Source organism: Orcinus orca, chromosome 4 (genome assembly GCF_937001465.1).
Source record: "Orcinus orca chromosome 4, mOrcOrc1.1, whole genome shotgun sequence".
Classification (NCBI taxonomy): Eukaryota; Metazoa; Chordata; class Mammalia; order Artiodactyla; family Delphinidae; genus Orcinus; species Orcinus orca.
In genome coordinates this window covers 24,569,869-24,589,517 of record NC_064562.1, presented here as the reverse complement: position 1 = coordinate 24,589,517, position 19,649 = coordinate 24,569,869, and the positions used below count along the sequence as shown (strand labels likewise).

At 36.4% G+C, this 19,649-nt stretch overlaps 1 protein-coding gene across 10 annotated transcripts in view; it reads left to right on the top strand.

Annotated features, from left to right (window-relative positions):
* INPP4B (inositol polyphosphate-4-phosphatase type II B) overlaps positions 1-19,649 on the top strand; it is a 725,833-nt gene that overhangs the window by 332,722 nt on the left and 373,462 nt on the right. For all 10 annotated transcript variants that reach the window (XM_004263595.3, XM_049709522.1, XM_033402505.2 and 7 more), the window contains one exon: positions 9,550-9,615. The gene's annotated coding sequence lies outside the window, so the exon portion shown is untranslated. The remainder of the gene's footprint in view (positions 1-9,549; positions 9,616-19,649) is intronic.

Genomic DNA, 19,649 nt, shown 5'->3' with positions numbered 1-19,649 from the left:
TTGTGATGCCAATTTTACCAAAGCCCTTAATACCGAATCATTCATCTTATCTCTCAATACTTCATTATTTAGGGACTGGCATTGGTATAGACAAATGTATGCAAAACTGCCTTGGACTAACTGAGATTCACAAATCTTTGATTACACTCGACTGTGATGGAGATGGCCAGCTGTCCATCAGAGATCCTGGTTCCCTTGCAAGGTGTAGAATTAAGGCTGCTCAGGCCACCTTGCCCTCAGGCGTATTAGGTGACAGTCCAGACTTCATGTGATCCCCATTCTCTCTCTTCCCTAGTCTCCCTGCTGGAATTCCATAGTCAGGGTGACTAAGCCACTTGCTTGAAAGATGGTGAGGTCTCCCTTAGCCTGGGTTCCTGAAGGACTTTATAAAACAGAACTCCTTAACTGTCCCCCTCAGCCAAAAATTGGATCAATGAGTCAGTAACTTTTTTTTAATTGACATCTAGTTGATTTATAATATTGTGTTAGTTTCAGGTGTATAGCATAGTGATTCAGTATCTTTGCAAATTGTATTCCATTTTAGGTTATTACAAGATAACAGATATGATTCCCTTTGCTATACAGTGTATCCTTGTTGCTTATCTATTTTATATGTAGTAGTTTGTATCTGTTAATTCCATACCCCTAATTTATCCCTCCCCACCCACCCCGTTCCCTCTCCCCTTTGGTAACCACAAGTTTGTTTTCTATATCTATGAGTCTGTTTCTGTTTTGTATATACATTCATTTGTATTATTTTTTAGATTCCATATGTAAGTGACATCGTATAGTATTTGTCATTCTCTGTCTGACTTATTTCACTAAGCACAATATTCTCTAGATCCATCCACGTTCCTACAGAATGGCAGTATTTCATTATTTTTTTAAGGCTGAGTAACATTCCATTAGTTACGGCTGAATAATATGGTAATATATATCACATCTTCTTAATCCAATCATCTGTTGATGGTGTCAAAGAACACAAAAAAAGCATACCTGATGGTGATCAGATGGATAACTAATGATGGTGTACTTTTTTTTTTTGCGGTACACGGGCCTCTCACTGTTGTGGCCTCTCCCGTTGCGGAGCACAGGCTCCGGACGCGCAGGCTCAGCGGCCATGGCTCACGGGCCTAGCTGCTCCGCGGCATGTGGGATCTTCCCGGACCGGGGCACGAACCCGTGTCCCCTGCATCGGCAGGCGGACTCTCAACCACTGCGCCACCAGGGAAGCCCATGATGGTGTACTTTTGATTTCAGTCATGTTTAATACTTCTGTTCATTGGTTAAAAGGAAATCTTAAATACGAATGCAATGACATTGCTCAATAGTTTTATTTTAAATTTACTTAATCAGATAATGACTTTGGGATCTAATTCTTTTTTAGAAATCCAGTCATCAAATGTTAAGGATCTAAATTATCCCTCAAGGGATGGAGGAACCTGGATTTTATAAAGTACATAGTATTTATTAGCAGAACCGGGACTTAGAATCTATTTTGCCAGATTCCTAGTTTTGTACAGTTTTCACTATTTCATTTCAGCTAGCTGCTTCAAGAAAAACAAAGTAGAAAGGTTTTCCTTTCCAAAACACTAACATATGAATTTTGTATTGGGTTCCAAATTTCTTTTAAAACAATGGCCTAGTACAACTTTGTTTCCCTCTGATGGGAGTCAAAAAAATAATGAGTTTGTGATCTGAAGAGAAAGAAAAAGAGACAGTCTGTCTGATCTAGCAATTCACATTTCTGCTTTGGAGCAATAGGTTACCCTGGGGAATGACAGACTGATACAGAATCAAAGTATCAAGTGTGTGCAGTAGATATAAAAGTCTTTTGAGTTGGGTTGCTATGCAATGATTCCAAGGCATTGATATTGCATATCTAAGGTGGGACCATAAGGAATTCTCAGATGTTGAAGATGCATTCAGGGAAAAAAAAGAAAGCTTCTGGAATAAATATATTTTGACTCAGTATTAAGGAAGAACTTTCTAATAGTCAAAGATATCAAGAGATAGAATGTCTGATTTTCTTCCTGAGACAGGGAACTACTAAGCTCAGTATCACTGATTGGGATAACTTGGTCAGGGTGGGTGGGGTAGAGGTGATTCAGATGACAGATGGGTGATAGGAGTACATGACATTTTCTCCACAGTGATCTTTGCAGTCCCTTTCTAGCTTGAGATTCTGAGATATGCATATAAAATTTGTCATTTAAGGCTGTTAACTGCCAATGGTAGATGATATGTTAATTGGTCAGATTTTCTTTTTCTTAACCCATCATCTTCCCTTTAATAAGTAATACATGCTTTTTCAAAAAATTTGAGGATTCCTACAAAGTTGAAAAAAAGTAAAATTTCACTGTAGTTTTGTCACCTGTATAATCCGGTTTCATAGCTGCAAACACAGAATAGACGCTAGCTAGTTTAGGAGAAAAGGAGTTAATCTGAAAACATTAGGTAAGGCTGACTTTTCTAACCCAGTAGGCACAGTGCCAGTGACCTACAATGCTTTTATGGGCCCATGAACATGACTTCATTTCTTTTAAAATCTGAAGGAAAAAGAAGAATTTTTAGGTTGGAAGAATTTTTATTATATGATACTGTATCTATCTTTATACCAACGTAGTCATAAACTATGATTATATATACATGTACATATATAAAGGGGTGTGTGTGTGTGTGTGTGATGGAGGAAAAGGCAGATGAAAGCACAAGTGCACAGGACCCATTGTAGTCTTAAAGAACATTGGCTTGGGCTTAGAGGCTGCCCACTCCGGAGCTCTAAGCCCAATCGAATACACATGAGCACTGACTGCTCCAGGACAAACCCCTGATTCCTGCCCCTGGCACAGGCTCCACTGCCCTCACGTGAGCCTGATGGTAGATCCTCTGCCCCTACTGCCTCTGAAGGCTGGCAGAGATGTCAGCTCCCAGATGGATTCAGTGAGGCATGTGCTTCTAAACTGAAGCCTTTCGTGTGCCCAAAGTATAGTTGATAACTCTAATTCGAAAAGATACATGAGCTCCATGTTCCTCATTGCAGCACTATGTACAGTAGCCAAGACATGGAAGCAACCTAAGTATCCATCAATAGACAAATGGGTAAAGAAGACGTGGTACATATATACAATGGAATATTACTCAGCCATAAAAAAAGAATGAATTAAGGCCATTTACACCAGCATGGATGGATATAGAGATCATCATACTAAGTGAAGTAAGCCAGACAGAGAAAGACAAATATCATATGATATCACTTATGTGTGGAATCTAAAATATGATACAAACGAACTTATTTACAAAACAGAAACAGACTCACAGGCATAGAGAACAGACTTGTGGTTGCCAAGGGGGAGGGGGAGTGGGGGAGGGATGGACTGGGGGTTTTGGATTAACAGATACACACTGCTATATATAAAATAGATAAAAAAGGACCTACTGTTATAGCTCAGGAAACTATATTCAATATCTTGTAATAAACTGTAATGTAAAACAATATGAAAATATATATATAGTATATATTTGAATAACTCTGCTGTACACCAGAAACTAACACAACATTGTAAATTAACTATACTTCAATTAAAAATAAATAAATAAATAAATTGACTGAAGCCTGTACAAGGGTATGTTATCAGAAAAGCCTTGGTCACAGGCTTTCACTCTAGTGTTCTCACCATGTATCTATCCATTCATGGGTAATTTAGGCTCTTAACATGTAAGGAAGACTGAGAAGTGGATTTTGGGCATCCGTCGTTGTGATGTGTAAACATGGAATGTGGAAATTTCCCAAATGTAGGAGAGGTGTTCCAAAGGTAGTGCACAGCCAAATCTACCACATGATAATTGCTGCCAATGCATTGAAATATTAGCATCTGGACTTTCTGGTGTGCATATGCTTTATTTTTCTTTAATAGTTCAAATAAAAGCTATGTCTGTGATTACTGAATATGTGTTATGTAATAGGTGCTCTTAACACTATTTGAATTATCTAATTTGATTTTAATTAAAAAGAACAGCCTTTTAAATAGGCAATACTGTTACTACTCTTCCATTTTATAAGTGAGGAAACTGAGACTTGAAGAGGCTAAGTAAGTTGTTCCTGGAGCTACAGTTAATGAAGGTGGGATTTTATGCTGAGTCATACCTGCTATACTACACCTGTTATATAAGAGATATACAACTTTAAAACCTGCTTTTTACTTTTAATATTTTGGCATAAGCTTTTGTAAACCTGGATTCTAAATTCTTCTTTTTAATAGTGACATAATATTGCACTAAATTAATATAACACAGTATTTTCAAAGATTCCTCTATATTTTAATATTTAGGCTACTTCTAGATGTTTCCTCTTGTGGTAATTCTTTATGTATACACTTCTTTTTTTTCTCTATTTGGGTTTACTTCCCTAGATAAAAACTCAGAATTAGAATCACTAGGTAAAAGCATATGAAAACGTATTTTTGAGACACCAGCCACACTTTTATTTATTTTAATGATGAAAAAACAAGCCTGTTAGTTCATCTATTCAACATTCAGAACGTTTATTACATGACTCCTTTGTACTGGGCATGGTACCTGTAATACCCTGATGAATATTTGATGGTCTTACCTAAAGGGTATTATGGTTCAGTAGGTGTTAAAATAGAGTGTGTCTGAAATGAGCATCTTGTATGAATTATATATGGTAAGAATGTTTCCTAGATTTTCTGCGACAAGGTAGGAATACTTTTAGAGTTCTTAGGGGTTATAGGAAAGTGGCATTCAAAGCAATTTCAAAATGGCATCAAGGATGAACATTTTCTCTTCTTTGCCAGTTTGTTAGATGAAATGTTATCGGTCATTGTTTTAATGGTTATTTCCTTGAGTACTAATGAGGTTGAACATTTTCTCCATGTGTTCGTTAATGAGTTGTTTCTTCATTTTGAAGTACCCTTTGGTATTTTGGTATTTAGTATTTATATAAAACAGATTTTGGGGTATTGCATTTGTTGTAAATAATTTCACATCTGCTTTGCTTTTTAACTTTTTTTAAACTTAGGGAAATTGTTTTACATAGTCCAATCTACCTGGCATTTTCTTTCTAATTTCTTTTAGCACTTATATACTTCAGAAGTAGACTTGACCTCTCTAAAGAGGCATATAAATAATCAATTCCACTTTTATTCATTTCTTTATGTTGCATTTCATTTGTATTTAATTCCATAATATAGCTGCAATTTATATCTGTGTCTAATGGGATATATTAGATTTTATTCTAAAAAGATAGGCAATTATCTCAACATTATTTATTGAACAGTTTCTTTCTCATTAATTGGTGGTGCTCATTTTGTCATACACTGAATTTAGATTCCCTTTCTATATGAATTCATAAAGTCCTGTGCCCATTTGTCTCCATTTCTATCATAATGAAAATAGCTATTTTTTTCCCATCAATCTTTCTGCGGGCAGGAGTTGTGTTTTCCCTTTAATAACTAGCATAGTGCTTGGCATATGACAGGCATTATATATATGTTGAATGAATGCATAAAATAGGATGTTTCTGGGGTACCTATATTTTCCCACTATTCTGTATGTCAGTTTCTATGCCAGTTCTGCTCTATGTTAAATGTTGTGTCACAATATATTTCATCATTAGGTAGAACAAAGAATCTCATTAATATTTATATTCAGAATTTTCTTTATGTTCTATACTCTTTTGTTTTTATAAATTTATTTATTTTTGTCTGTGTTGGGTCTTTGTTGCTGTGTGCGGGCTTTCTCTAGTTACAGTGAGTGGGGGCTACTCTGTTGCAGTGCATGGGCTTCTCATTGCGGTGGCTTCTCTTCTTGCGGAACATGGGCTCTGGGTGCATGGGCTTCAGTAGTTGTGGCATGCGGGCTCAGAAGTTGTGGCTCACGGGCTCTAGAGCGCAGGCTCAGTAGTTGTGGCACACAGCCTTAGTTGCTCCGCGGCATGTGGGATCTTCCTGGACCAGGGCTCGAACCTGTGTCCCCTGCGTTGGCAGGTGGATTCTTAACCACTGCACCACCAGGGAAGTCCCATGACTCTTTCTTCACGTTAACTTTAGAAAGTTTTAACAGAATCTAAAATTATCCCTACTAGAATTTTGATTGGAATTATGCTAAAAGTATAAATTAATTTGGGAAGAAGCAAAGTTTATGTTGTAAATATTTTCCCACTCATGCATGTGTTATAGTCCTTATTTTCCTTTATAGCTTTTTATAATTTTCTTTACAGAGTCATTCATAAGTACTTTATTGATTTTGTTGTTACTGCTGTAGTGAGTCAGGATTATTGATGCTATTGGGAGCTGCATTTATTTATTTTAAAAAATTTACTTTTTGTTTATTGCTATTATATAGAAAAGTTATTGTTACAAATTTATCTTGCATCCTGAAACTTTTCTTGAACCACTTTATTAATTGTTACAGAAAAATTTTTGTACTTTTTTAGTTGATGTGAAGATCTTCAACACTTGAGAATAATCTCATTGTCAGCTAAATTCTATTTTGTTTTTACAATAAGGGATGGAAATTGAAGAATAAAAGTAAGATTTAAAAAAACAGCTTTTGGAGATAGGATTAAATTTTTACATCTATTTTAGAGACAGATATTATAATAGATTCTGGTAATTATATATATATATGTATATATGTATATATGTATATATATGTATATATGTATATATATGTATATATGTATATATATACATATATATATACATATATATATATATAATCTGCGAAACAGGTTTTAACTGCTGGCTCTTTCAGGGGACAAATATTTGAGTTTTTCAGAACCGATGAAGACTTCCTTGTACAATTTCCTGACATACATGTTATTATCTCTTCCTGGTCTTTTCTAAACTCCACCCCACTTAGCTCCTGCCTTTGGCATAATATCCCGAAACCTCCCATGGATGGGGGCTCTCAAGCCCAGCTTTCTTTCATGTGGCAGCATGGAAAAGGCAAATGTCCAGCTCTGACTTTGGCTATGTCCCCATCACACCAGGACTCCTGGGTAGAGGGAAAATGTGAGTTATGAGAGCCCCATTTAAAGCCACAAGAGAATGGATATAGGAAACAAAGAAGCATAAGGTGGAGCCCAATAGAGTCTATTCCATTTTTTAAATATTGTATATTTTATTCCTAATCAATAATGTTCAATTTAGTTGAACATCTAGAAGTTGTCTGAGATAGAATTTTCTATTTTCTAAAGAAAACTTTTGTGTCCTAATTAAGGCAAATATTTTATTTGATCATTTATTGTGAAGGTGATGATAAGTGTTAAATAAGCCTTTTGTTTGCATTTACTCTGTGGGATATTTATTTAAGGCTACCAAAACTTTGGTGGGTTTGGGTTAATATTGGTTCTTGCTACATCATGGGAGCTGACAAATAATAACACAATGGGGACAATACAAGTATGAAAGATCCAGGCTCACATAACACCATTGATCCTTCTGCATCATAAAATTTTATTCTTTAGACTTGCACAGTTATCCAGTTTACATTCCATGTATTTCATCGTCACTGTGTCATGGGTTGACCTTCCTCTACATGCTTTACTTGTATTTTTGGAAGTTATTTTAAGGGCTTGTTTGGACGCTCTGAGACTACATTGACCTCTGGACATCCACATTGCAAGATAGACTCATTACTTTTGCAGATGTAATGACACCTCAAAATATCAAGAGATGTGCAGTCTGTTTTGGTGATAGGAACAAGACACTGTAATCCACTATGAGTACAACAGAGTCCAATACTTAGTTTGGGGTGGATTAAAAAAGATAAGATAATGAATTACAGTTTTGTTCAAGCGTTAGAATAAGCCTAATGAAGAAAGTTACTTCAGACACCTAATGATGAACTAGACCATAGTGTTTTTTGCAGAGTCTACCTGAAAAAAGCTTAATATAGCAAACTTATGACTTTTTTACATAACTGGCATATTATTTTTATCTGTTGTGTTTAGAAATCAGTGGATGGCTTACATTTTCTTTAGTAGCAACTGATTAGTCTCATGCTTTCTCCTATTATGAAACTATTTTTTCCAACACTTAAAGGCAACTCTGGATCTATCAGAATCAAAAATTATAGATCTTCAGAAAAATTGTGATAAGGTGTTTGTTTTCTCCAAATTAAATAAAACCTGGTGTTTGATTTAAAGCTGACTCTGTAGTTTTCATCCTCCTGTATTAAAAACCATGTAGATTGGGAAGAAATATATGAGAATGTGAGTGAGAAAATCTTACATCACATCTGTATTGCTGACATGACTGGAAGAAAGTTTTGAATTAAGTACAGCAGTTAAAGAACAAGTGGAACTCAATAAAAGTTATTGCTCTCTTTTTGACAGAGAAAATGAAATCTTGGTAATGGATAGTATATTTACAATTTGAAAATGATCATTCCTGATCATAAAATAGGAAAAAGAACCAGGTGGCACTTTTGTATACATCTGTTGAATGATACATAATAAATAATTTGATAAGCCACATGTCATAGTTGTAAAATGGCCAAACCAGATCACTGGGTTCAAATTTAAATAGTGACACAAACTAGCTGTGGAATTCTGAGTTGCCTCACCTTTCTTTGCCAATTCCTCTGTCTATAAATATGGGTAATAATAGTACCTACCTCATAGGGTGGTTCTGTTGGGGGTCACCAAGGCCACCCTGAGTCTCAACGATTTGCTAGAAGGGTTCCCAAGATTCAGAAAAGCTGTTATACTCACAGTCATGGATCCTTACAGTGAAAGGATACAGATTAGAATCAGCAAAGGGAAAGGACACATGAGGCAAAGTCCAGCTGCCAACTTCCAGATGTCCCTTCCCAGTGGAGTCACATGGGGGTGCCCTTAATTCTCTCAGCAACAGTATGTGACAACATGTGTGGAGTGCGGTCAACCAGAGAAGCTCAACTGAGCTCTCGTCCCTAGAGTTTGATTAGGTGTCAGTCACAGAAGCCTGCAGCACCAGATGACCGACCTCAGCTATTCAGGCCTCAGCCTCCCCTCCCCCAAGCAAAAACAGGTGTTCACCATAAGTGTATCTGATCCACTTGGAACAGCAGAAGCCTCTAGCATATACACAAACCCTCTCATCAGTCAGACTGTTGGAAGAGCTCAGAGGTTATCTTCCAGGAACTGGCCTAAGGCCAATTCTGAAGGAGGACCTTTCTTTGGAATGTGTAGCATTTGAGGAACTTATGCCTGCTGAGCTAACCCTTGCCTGCCCAGGGGTTATGAGGAATAAATGAGTTAATCAATTAACTTAGAATAGTGCCTGGCTCATGTAGCAAATAAATAATGGTCAGCTAGAGTTCCTTCTTGTGGACCTCTGTGAGCTGAACGAAGCAGATTGGTTTGGAATACAAACAAGAAATAGCTGTATTCCATGGATCTCGTGATCATGACATAAGTCCTCAAGTTTGGAATAATGGGCATTACGAGCAAATTAAATATTTTAGCGAGCAGTGTTTTAAAAAAGAGGAGTTCCCAGTGAAACACCAAATTCTCACGTTTTGTCTTTTTGTTCTTTACAGAGCTCTGAAATCAGCAAGGCAGTAATCAAAGAGCAGAACTGTTTGAGGAATACCACAAGAAAGCAGGTACAGAGTGGTTCTCAATAATTAACCCGTAATATTCATTTAGACTGATGATTAATTCAAACTTCTAGGCCCTATTATTAAAAAGATTTTACAGAAAAGCCAGTTTCGTGTCTTAGAATATGTGTGACTGCATATCGCAGATGGCTGACCATATCCTAAAGAGGAACTGATTTCTATGTATACATGAAATCAATTCTGAAGGTTTCAGTTAGGCCAGGCCTAGGTAGACATGTAAAGGAATTAACTAATTATTATTATTTATTATTAAATCAACACATATTCATTAAAGGCCTGCTATATGGCAGACATTCATCTATAAGGTATTTGGTGATTTTATAGACTTGGACAAAACAGGCATGGTCCATTCCCACCCTCATGGTGCTTACAGTTCAGTGAAAGTGATATGAAGTAAATAAGCAATATCAATATGTGAATAAAAATTGATAAATGCTATGAAGAGAAATTGCAGAGTTCTGTAGGAGAAAATATTGGGAAATAAGGGAAGAATCTACTGTAGATGGACTAGACAGAGGTGTTTCTTTGGAAGATGATGTTTCAACTAAGAGCTGAAGTGTAAGGAAAAGAGTCCCAGGCAGATGGAACAGCAGTGAATAAAGAACATAACTGTAAAAAAGGATAAAGTGGCTGTAGCAAAGTCACAGAGGTGGAGACAAGTATAAGATGAAGCTGGGTTGAAAATGGGATGAACATGAATATGGTAACCGGCCCAGTCCCATAGGGCCTTCATGGCTCAGGTAAAGTGTCTTCAGACCAGCTCTGCTTGGCCACTTTATGCCCTTGGCATTTCCATGCTATGTCATTTGGTGTTCTCTGCTGGTCCCCTGAATATAGAAGCTTTCAAATCTGCCACCCAACCCCACCCTTCTACATCTCCTGCCAAAGTATGGTGTAAAGGGCTTATGACTGTGCAAAGAGGTTCTCAATGTGTCCAAATACTAGTTCCATAATATGTTCTGTATAAAATGGTTTGGGGTCAAGAAGGTTTGAAAATTTCTGAATACTGTACCACTCTCAGGAGCTTTAAATACACATTAACATGTTATAGTTTCTGGGAAGTTCTGTAGTACAAACATATGTGTATGTGTTTTATGTGTGTGTGTGTCCCGTTACTGAACTTAATATTTAACCAGTATTTCCAGGTTTACATTACAAAATGTTTCAGAATTTTCTCTCTTAGAAATATGTATTTTAAGGGGTTCCTTATACTCCTGAGGCTGGCCTGCATTTAGGTCACTTGACCTATTTTATGGCTATGCACATTAAATTATGTTTGATAATTTTCTAGAATCTGGATAATTCAAGCCAGAAGAAAAAATTAATAAGTAAATGTTTGCTTCAGTGGTTTAGCTTTTTAAGGCAGAAGATTTTTCTTGACCTGAATTATATGGTTAACTGCTTTAAGTCCTGATTATACTTTGCATGTGAAAATACTGCCTTAAGTACCAGCAAGGAACACTGGAGTAAGAGCTTACTAAGTAATTTTCAGTGTTAGTGTTAGTAATGTTTGTTTTCTTAAATCAAACAAAGCAAAACCACAAAGAATACTGTCTGCCTCTTAGCTGCTCTGAATCTCATGCTTATTCTTCTTGATTTGTAAAATTCACCTAAGTTTTAAAAGTCTGAAAGTGAGGAAGATGACTTGGGGTAGTGCCTACTTTAGCACCTAAAGAAATGATTTGATTTCATATAAAATGTGGAGATTTTGTATTTGCAGCAATAAAAGTTTCAAGGACTCAGAGCGTGAGAGTTAAACTAAGGTTATCCCAGAAGAGAGGTTCTCAGCATCTGTGTTGGAAAGGACATTGACTTTTATAGATCAATGCAGTATCTTTCAATTCAGTTAATTATTATTAAAAATAAGAAAAAAATCATTAAAAATTCCCTAGTACTTCATAACTTAGAAAGAAAAAAAAGCCTTGTTTCGTCCCCAGAAAGACAAGAGACAGCTGTCCCTTAATTACTACTACTGCCATTTGCTTTGTACTAGAGATGTGTCTCAAATTTGGAAGCTAATTAGAAATCTTAATGGAAAATGGCTTAAAAAAAAGGAAAAGAAAGCAAAATGATCAACATGAAAACATAAAGTAGGGAGGAAAATAGAAATGGTAATATTACAGCCAGATTGAATAATCACCTATCTTAAAATGAGTTGGTGCCTAGGGAACATATTTTGTGGCATGAAATGGAACTTTACTGTTTCCTCTTTCAGGAGGAATTTTCTCAACCAAATGACAAGTCTTTTAATTTCTATAAATTGTAATTTTCAGGGACTAGATTTTGCTCAGTGTACAAACAATAGTTTTAAAGTTTTGAAGCTGAAGTTAAATCCCAGCTTCCTAACTTGTTCCCTGTTTGACCCTGGACAATTTTTCCAACTGTTCTCAATCTCCATTTACCCATCTTTAAAGTGAAATTTTAAAATCCTATTTTGCAATGTGGTTTCTTTCTTATTTGTCTCTTGACTTATACACTGACTAGATATATTCAGTTCTAGAAAGAAAGGAAAGAAGAGAAAAAGTCAAAAGGAAACAAAGCTAAATTTGAGAATATATATAATGTCTAGCAGAGAATACCAATACCATACATTCAGAAAGTGCTTGTTGATTCTGTGCCTTGGAGGCAAAGACTGGAAGCCAGATTCATTAATCCTTTTACTTAAGCTATTTTTCTTTCTGGTGGGTATTTTGGATTCTGTTGTCCAGATTGTAAATCCCACTTAAAGGTATTAGTGACATATATTATTTCTGAATTACAGTACTTTGCATGCTGGTTAGGCATGAGAGTTGCTCAATTCATATTTGTTTAATTTGAGTGAGGCTGTGAACTAACAGGGCAGGAAGTAGGTAACCCAGATTGTCCTATCTTCTGGTTTACAAACCCCATGTCTCACATCTGAAGCAGAAGTGGTTATGCCTCCCTGTGAATGATTTCATTCAATGATAGTGTACCCACTTCCTGCTGCTGCCCCATGCACTCTACTCCCATCAGACTAGCTAATTTCCTGTTATTTATGCATATTGTACATTTGTGGCTTTAGGTCTTTGCTTGCACTGCCTCCACTTTCAATATTTTCTTCCTTGTTTTCTTTCATTCTCCCTCCCTTCTTCCCCCCCTTCCTTTTAAATATACCCATCTTTTTGATGTACATATCTCTTAAAGTCTGACCAAATACCACCTCCCCCATGAAGCAGTCACAGGTATCTGCTGAGATAATTGTCTTACCTCCTTTGATTTTTGTTTTGTTTTGTTTTGTGTCCAAGCACTGTTCCTTGTTCCCTGTCTAGAAAGTGACCCTGAACACAGAGCCAATGAGATCCCAACCACATAGTATGTTAATGGCTCTTTACTTCCATCCTCCGCTCCATTTTGTTACCTTTTACCAAAAATCTCATCAAAGAAGTAGACCACTGGCAATGTTTGCTGCTTGCTTGTACACTGGTGTCTGGGTTACTGGTGGTATGAACTTTTGCCATTGAGCACCAGGCTGCAGTGACATCAGTTTTCTAAGTCTGGTTAGCTTTCTGAATCTATGCTTATTTTTGGCTGCTGTGTACTTTGCAGTCAGGAGCCTGGCTCTGCACCCAGTGGTCTAGGTGCCCTGACTCCCAGGACACCTGCCTGCATCTATTTCCCTGTGTCCTTACCTTACTTTGGGTATCCTTCCTTGATTTATGACTTGGATACACATGTGATACTGAGAGTTGCCCCTCCACAGAGGCCCTTTCTACTGCTTCCTTATCCCCCACCCCAAACTCAAGGGTGCCCCTATTTATTGAGGCCCATTCATATCAAACTTAAGTTTATCACTTAAGTCTTGATAATTTGGACTCTTGGCTCCTATAAGTCAATATTTGTTTCCCAGTTTATTCTTCCTACTCCTTTGGAATGGATTTCTTTTTGCTTCCGTTTATGTCTCTGCATTCCTCCTGATTGGATGGTTATTATCAAACCGTTCCAATTGTACCTCTCTAAGGCCATCTTCCACTTGTCTAGCCATGTTAATAGTAAATATTATTAAAATTGATAATGCTAGTAATATTTATTGACCACATTCTATATTTTCTAATATCGTCTTTTGTTTCACTGTTTTAAAATTTGCACACAGTGAAATTCATACTTTCTGGTGTACAGTTCTAGAATTTTTGACAAATGTAAGCAGTCATATACTCACTCCACAATCAAGATACAGAACAGTTACATCACCTATAATCTTCTCTTTTCTACACCTTTATGGTCAGCCTCTCCTGCTCACTTCTAACCATTAGAAACCACTGATCTGTTTTCTGTTTCTATAATTTGCCTTTTCCAGAATGCCATATAAATTGAATCATACAGAATGGAGCATTCTGAGTGTGGCTTCCTTCACTTACAATAATGTGCTTAAGATTCACCGAGTTTTGTGGGTATCAGTGATTTATTCCTTTTTATTGCTGAGTAATATTCCATTGTATGGGTTTGCTTTGGTGTGATTATCCATTTATTTTGAGTTTGAGTTTTTAGTTTAAAAAAAACATGTTTTTCTGTGATCATGTTTTATTTCTCTTAAGTAAAGAATCAGGAGCAAGATTGCTGGGTCATATGGTATGACCCAGGTTATGTTTAACTTTAGAAGAAACTGCCAGACTTTTTTCCAGAGTGGTTGTACTATTTTGCCTTCCCACCAGCAATGTACAAGAATTCCAGTTGGTCCACATCCTTGTCAGAGATTGATATTGACAATTTTAAAAATGTTTAATTATACCATTCTAGTACGCACATAATATTAGCTCATTACAGTTTTAATTTGTATTTTCCTAATGATATATAGATCAGTTTAGAAAATATCGATATCTTAACAATAATGAGCCTTTCGATCCATGAACATTGTATATATCTTCATTTGATTTTTATCTTATTTTCTTTTATCAATGTTTTATAGATTTATAGCATACAGATTCTGTACATATTTTGTTTGATTTATTTCTGAATGTTTTTATGTTTTTTGGTACTATAATAAATGGTACTTTAAAAAACTTTATTTTTTCATTGGCAATTTATAGACAACTGATTTTTGTATATTGCCCTTATATTGTGCAACTTTGATGAACTGATTATTTCTAGCTTTTCTGGTAGATATTTTTGGTTATTTTCGACATAGATAATCATGTTGTCTGCAAAGAGACAACATTAGTTGTTCCTTTCCAATCTGTATGTCTTGTATGTTTTTCTTGACTTGTTGCAATTGTCATGACCTCCAGTATGATATTGAAGAGGAAAGATGAGAGTGGAAATTCTTACCTTATTCCTGACCTTAGCAGCAAAGTACTGAGTCTTTTATTATCCAGTTATGATGATAGCTGTGGCATTTTTGTAGATGGCCATTATCAAGCTAAAGTACTTCCATTCTGCTCCTAAATTGAGAGGTTTTTTTGTTTGTTTTTAATTTTCTGGATGAGAGTTTTTATTTTCTGTACATTGAATTTTGTCAGTTACTTTTTCTGCATCTTTGAGATGATCATAGGTTTTGTTTTTTATTCTGTTGATATAGTGAATTACATTGAGAGATTTTTGAATGTTGAACCAGTTTTTCATTCCTAGATAAACCCCTCTGTATACGGTTTATTCTAGAATAAACCCCTCTTGTATACTTTTGAATTAGATTCGCTATAGCTAAGGTTTTGTTGATAATTTTTTTGTGAGTCTAAGTTCATGAGAGATATTGGTCTTCTTTTTTTTTCTTATGGTGTCTTTGATTTTGCATTAGGTTAATGCTGGCCTCATTAAATGAGTTGGAAATTATTCCCCACTTTTGGTATTCTCAAAGAGTTTGTATAGATTTTTGTTATTTGTTCTTCAAATTTTTAGTACCACTCATCAGGAAAGTCATCTAGCCTGGAGTTTTATTTGTAGTTTTTAAATATGAGTTCAAGTTTGTAATAGTTACAGAGCTATTCAGGTTATACATTTCTGCTTGAGTGAGATTTGGTAGTTTTTGTTCAAGAAAGTGTTCAATTTTATCTAAGTTACACCTTTTTAAAAAATTGAAATGTAGTTTATTGGTAATTTATAGCTTCTCTCTTTTTTCTTGGTCAGTCTGGCTAGAAGTGTATCAATTTTATTTATCTTTGTGAAGAAACAGCTTTTGGATTTATTGATTTTCTCAGTTGTTTTAATTTTCAATCCCATTGATTTTGCTTTTACTTATATTATTCTCTTCCTTCTGCTTGCTTTGAGTTTAATGCACTCTTTCTAGTTTTCTAAGATGGCAGCTTAAATCATAGATTTGAGACTTTCCTAATAGTAGCTTACTAAATTTCTTTTCTTTTTTTTTTTTTTTTTGCTGTATGTGGGCCTCTCACTGTTGTGGCCTCTCGCATTGCGGAGCACAGGCTCTGGACGCGCAGGCTCAGTGGCCATGGCTCACGGGCCCAGCCACTCTGCAGCATGTGGGATCTTCCCAGACCAGGGCACGAACCCATGTCCCCTGCATCAGCAGGTGGACTCTCAACCACTGCGCCACCAGGGAAGCCCACTTACTAAATTTCTGTAAGCACTACTTTAGTTGTTGCATTTGACAAATTTTGATATTATTTTTTACTTTCATAATTCAAATTATTTTCTAATTACTTTCGTGATGTCCTCTTTGGCCCAGTGGTTATATAGGAATGTGTTGCCTATTTCCCAAATATTTGTATTTTCAGATTTTTTTCTGTAATTAAATTCTAGTTTAATACTGTTATGTTCTGAAAACATGCTTATATGATTTAAATTCTTTTAAACCTGTCACAGTTTTATGGCCCATGTCAAAAAAATAAGGACTGCCTTCAGGTCAAAACTATAAGAAAACAGAGGGGAAATGAAAACTTCACCCTCCTGTGACTTAATTCTTCAAGTTTTAGCTCCTTCTTACAATTTTCCTGCTTTTGTTTATTTATCAAAATGCTCAGGTATCTTGCTTTTTGTATCTACTTCTGATCAGCGGGACATATAGTATTCAGTTGCTTTGGTCCATTTCTGCTAGAAATGGAATACCTAAAAGTTTTGCATATGTTAATTTATTTACTTCTCTCCACAATTTGTTAGACAGGTATTACCATTTTACCAGCTTATGATGAGGTAACTAAGGAATAATATGGTTGAGTTAATTGCCCAAGGTCTCAAAGTGGCAGAGCCTAGGTAGTCTGGGTCTATAATAGCTCTCTTCACCACTTTACTACAATGTCATTCGTGCTAAATTACTGTAATAGGGATTCAGATATGCATGCTAGACTAAAATAGAGTTAAATTATAAAAGATTCCAGAACACAACAGCAAGAAATAGTCAAACAAAGACAGACTTACTAACTTGCTAGACAAAGGAAAAACAACTGGTGAAGAAATTCCCAGAGTAGTTCACTAAAGGGAAAAGAGCCAGTGAGTATTAAGTGCTAAAATGTTATGGGGTGGGAGATAGAGGGGTGTGGGGAGTAGAGGGGTGGAGAAAGAGGGAGAGGAGCATGCAGAGGTGGATGTTATGTTGGTTATGCTATTTAAGGATTGAAAATTAGTACTTTGGCAAAGACAGAATATAAAAGGAAATTTTTCTATTTACAACATTACATTCTGTATAGTATATGCTCAATAAATACATGTCACATGAACTAATGATTATGGTATTTCCTTTCCTTACTTTTCCTTACGTGTGGGATCAAAACAATCCTAAGAGTTGGAGAGCTTCATCCTGAGATTGAAAAGATGGGGAAGGAAAAAGTTTTATTCAGTATTCAGGCATAAATTAATGACATACTTTTCACATAAAATCTGAGCTTAAATACCATACTGCCTCAGTAATAATCCTTCATTTACTCCAGCTGATCACAGAAGATTAGCCCATGTGATAGAGGAATTCATTAAATTAATCCATGATTTTTTTTAGTTGCATGAGAGGCACCAGAGAAACTCTAAATGAATTTGCAGGTGGAACAATGGCTTGGAACTTCACTACTCAGCCTTGTTCTTTTCGTAGATATTCTTCCCAATTCAAGTTTAGCAATTAAATTTTCTTTCTTTTCCTTTTCCTTTTTTTTACATTTTTGAGTACCTGTGTTTGCTCTTGTTGTGGTGCAGTTTTATTGAGTAAATATTTTAGGTAGAATGTGTGACTGTGTACACATTTGTGTGTAAAGAAACTGCTTGCAGTGAAAGAATTCAGACTCATCATCTGCAGTAAGAATGAGAAAACTTAGTTATGTCATATTATATTCTTTGTAGATAACCTCAGGCACTCTATGAATGTCTCTGGAGAGTTAAAGTGAAATTACAATCATCATGAATACACATTTATTCTTGCCTGTCATAATAAAAACAGAAGATAAAATTTTAATTAAATTCATTATCTGTCTTACTTTGAAATTTCAGATTTCAAAAGAAAACGAGCAATTAATCATCAGAAACTATAGCTAATTCAGTCAATACTAATTTGAACCTGAAATGTATCCTCATAAGGAATTCGGTCGGTTCTGTGAGTGAATAACTTCTGATGTCTATATTAGAAATGGCCTGTGGATAAAGCTGACACTTCAGTTTTAGTTTTGCTTGAGCAGGTGGTATTTAACTGGCCTTCGGTGTACATGTGTGACAGTGTTCATAAGGATTTTGAAACTTTCTTGTTTGTTATTTGTTTGTTTCAAATTTAATGTTTTATTGGAAGGTGAATGGACAATCCCAATCAGTTACAAAAGCAAAATTAGAGGATTCTAGGATTGTGATGGAGATGCAGGAGTCTACTGAAAAATCGTCCAAAATTCTGAGAAGCTAGATATTTTTGTGTAATAACTCCAGCATGATCTTTGTTGTCCAGTTTTTGAGATCATAATTTGGAAAGCTCCCTATAATTTCAGCTGTTGGGCTCCTGTGGTAGGATTTCGGCAGAAGCTAGAAAATCCATTTTCTGGTGGATAGGTGGCCATGGCAGACATATTCGAAATGTCCATAACCAGAGCCATACCCGTAGCCTCTGAAGTCACATCCATAGCCCAGTCTGCAGATGCTGCCATTACCAAAGCCCAGGCCACCAAAGCCAACATAGCTGAAGCCTAGGCCTCCGTAATAGTTCCTGTAACGGCTCATGGTGTCAGGGGTGGTGACTTTGGTTTGCTGTTCAAGACAAGATCCTGAGTATGAATATCAGCACGTGTAGAGGGATGCTTATATACCCTGGTCAGAGCATGTGATATATCATGTGTATACCTTCCTTTCATGTCATTTTTTTCATTATACATACTTTGCACAACTCATTAATTTGTTGTCCCCTGACACAGGGAGAGGGCCTCACACTCATTAAAATATTTGAGATCACTTTGTTGCCTAGTTAGGGTGTTCCTTAAACGTTATTGCATCACTCTATCAAAGCATCACTTTGCACCCTTTAAATAGACACAATTACATTTGTCAATTATACCTCAAGAAAGCTGGTGGAAAATGTTATGGCATCATCTTGTAAGAGGAAACGCCGTTGCCGCAGCAGCGTTTCCTCGGAGTCCTCTTTAGTACAGGTGAGAAAAGAATCAGCCTCCATCCAAATTAAGATTCTCTCTGTGCATCTCTGCTTCCTGAGATAGGCTTGAGACGGGCTGCTAGGAGCCATGACATTTAGAATATGCAGCTGCCAAATAAAAGTATCAGGAAAAAAGCCCTGTCGTCTTAAGTGTAGACAGTAGAGTCCTGTCCTTTAGTTAGTTTTCAGATGAAGAGAAGGCCATTTAAAAATACCCAAGCATCTAGTGAATTGCCATAAAACCCTCTTGTACCATTTTTTAAATTATTAATTTGTTTATTTTTTCTGTGTTGGGTCTTCGTTTCTGTGCGAGGGCTTTCTCTAGTTGCGGCGAGCGGGGGCCACTCTTCATCGCGGTGCGCGGGCCTCTCACTATCGCGGCCTCTCTTGTTGCAGAGCACAGGCTCCAGACGCGCAGGCTCGGTAGTTGTGGCTCACGAGCCCAGTTGCTCCGTGGCACGTGGGATCTTCCCAGACCAGGGCTTGAACCCGTGTCCCC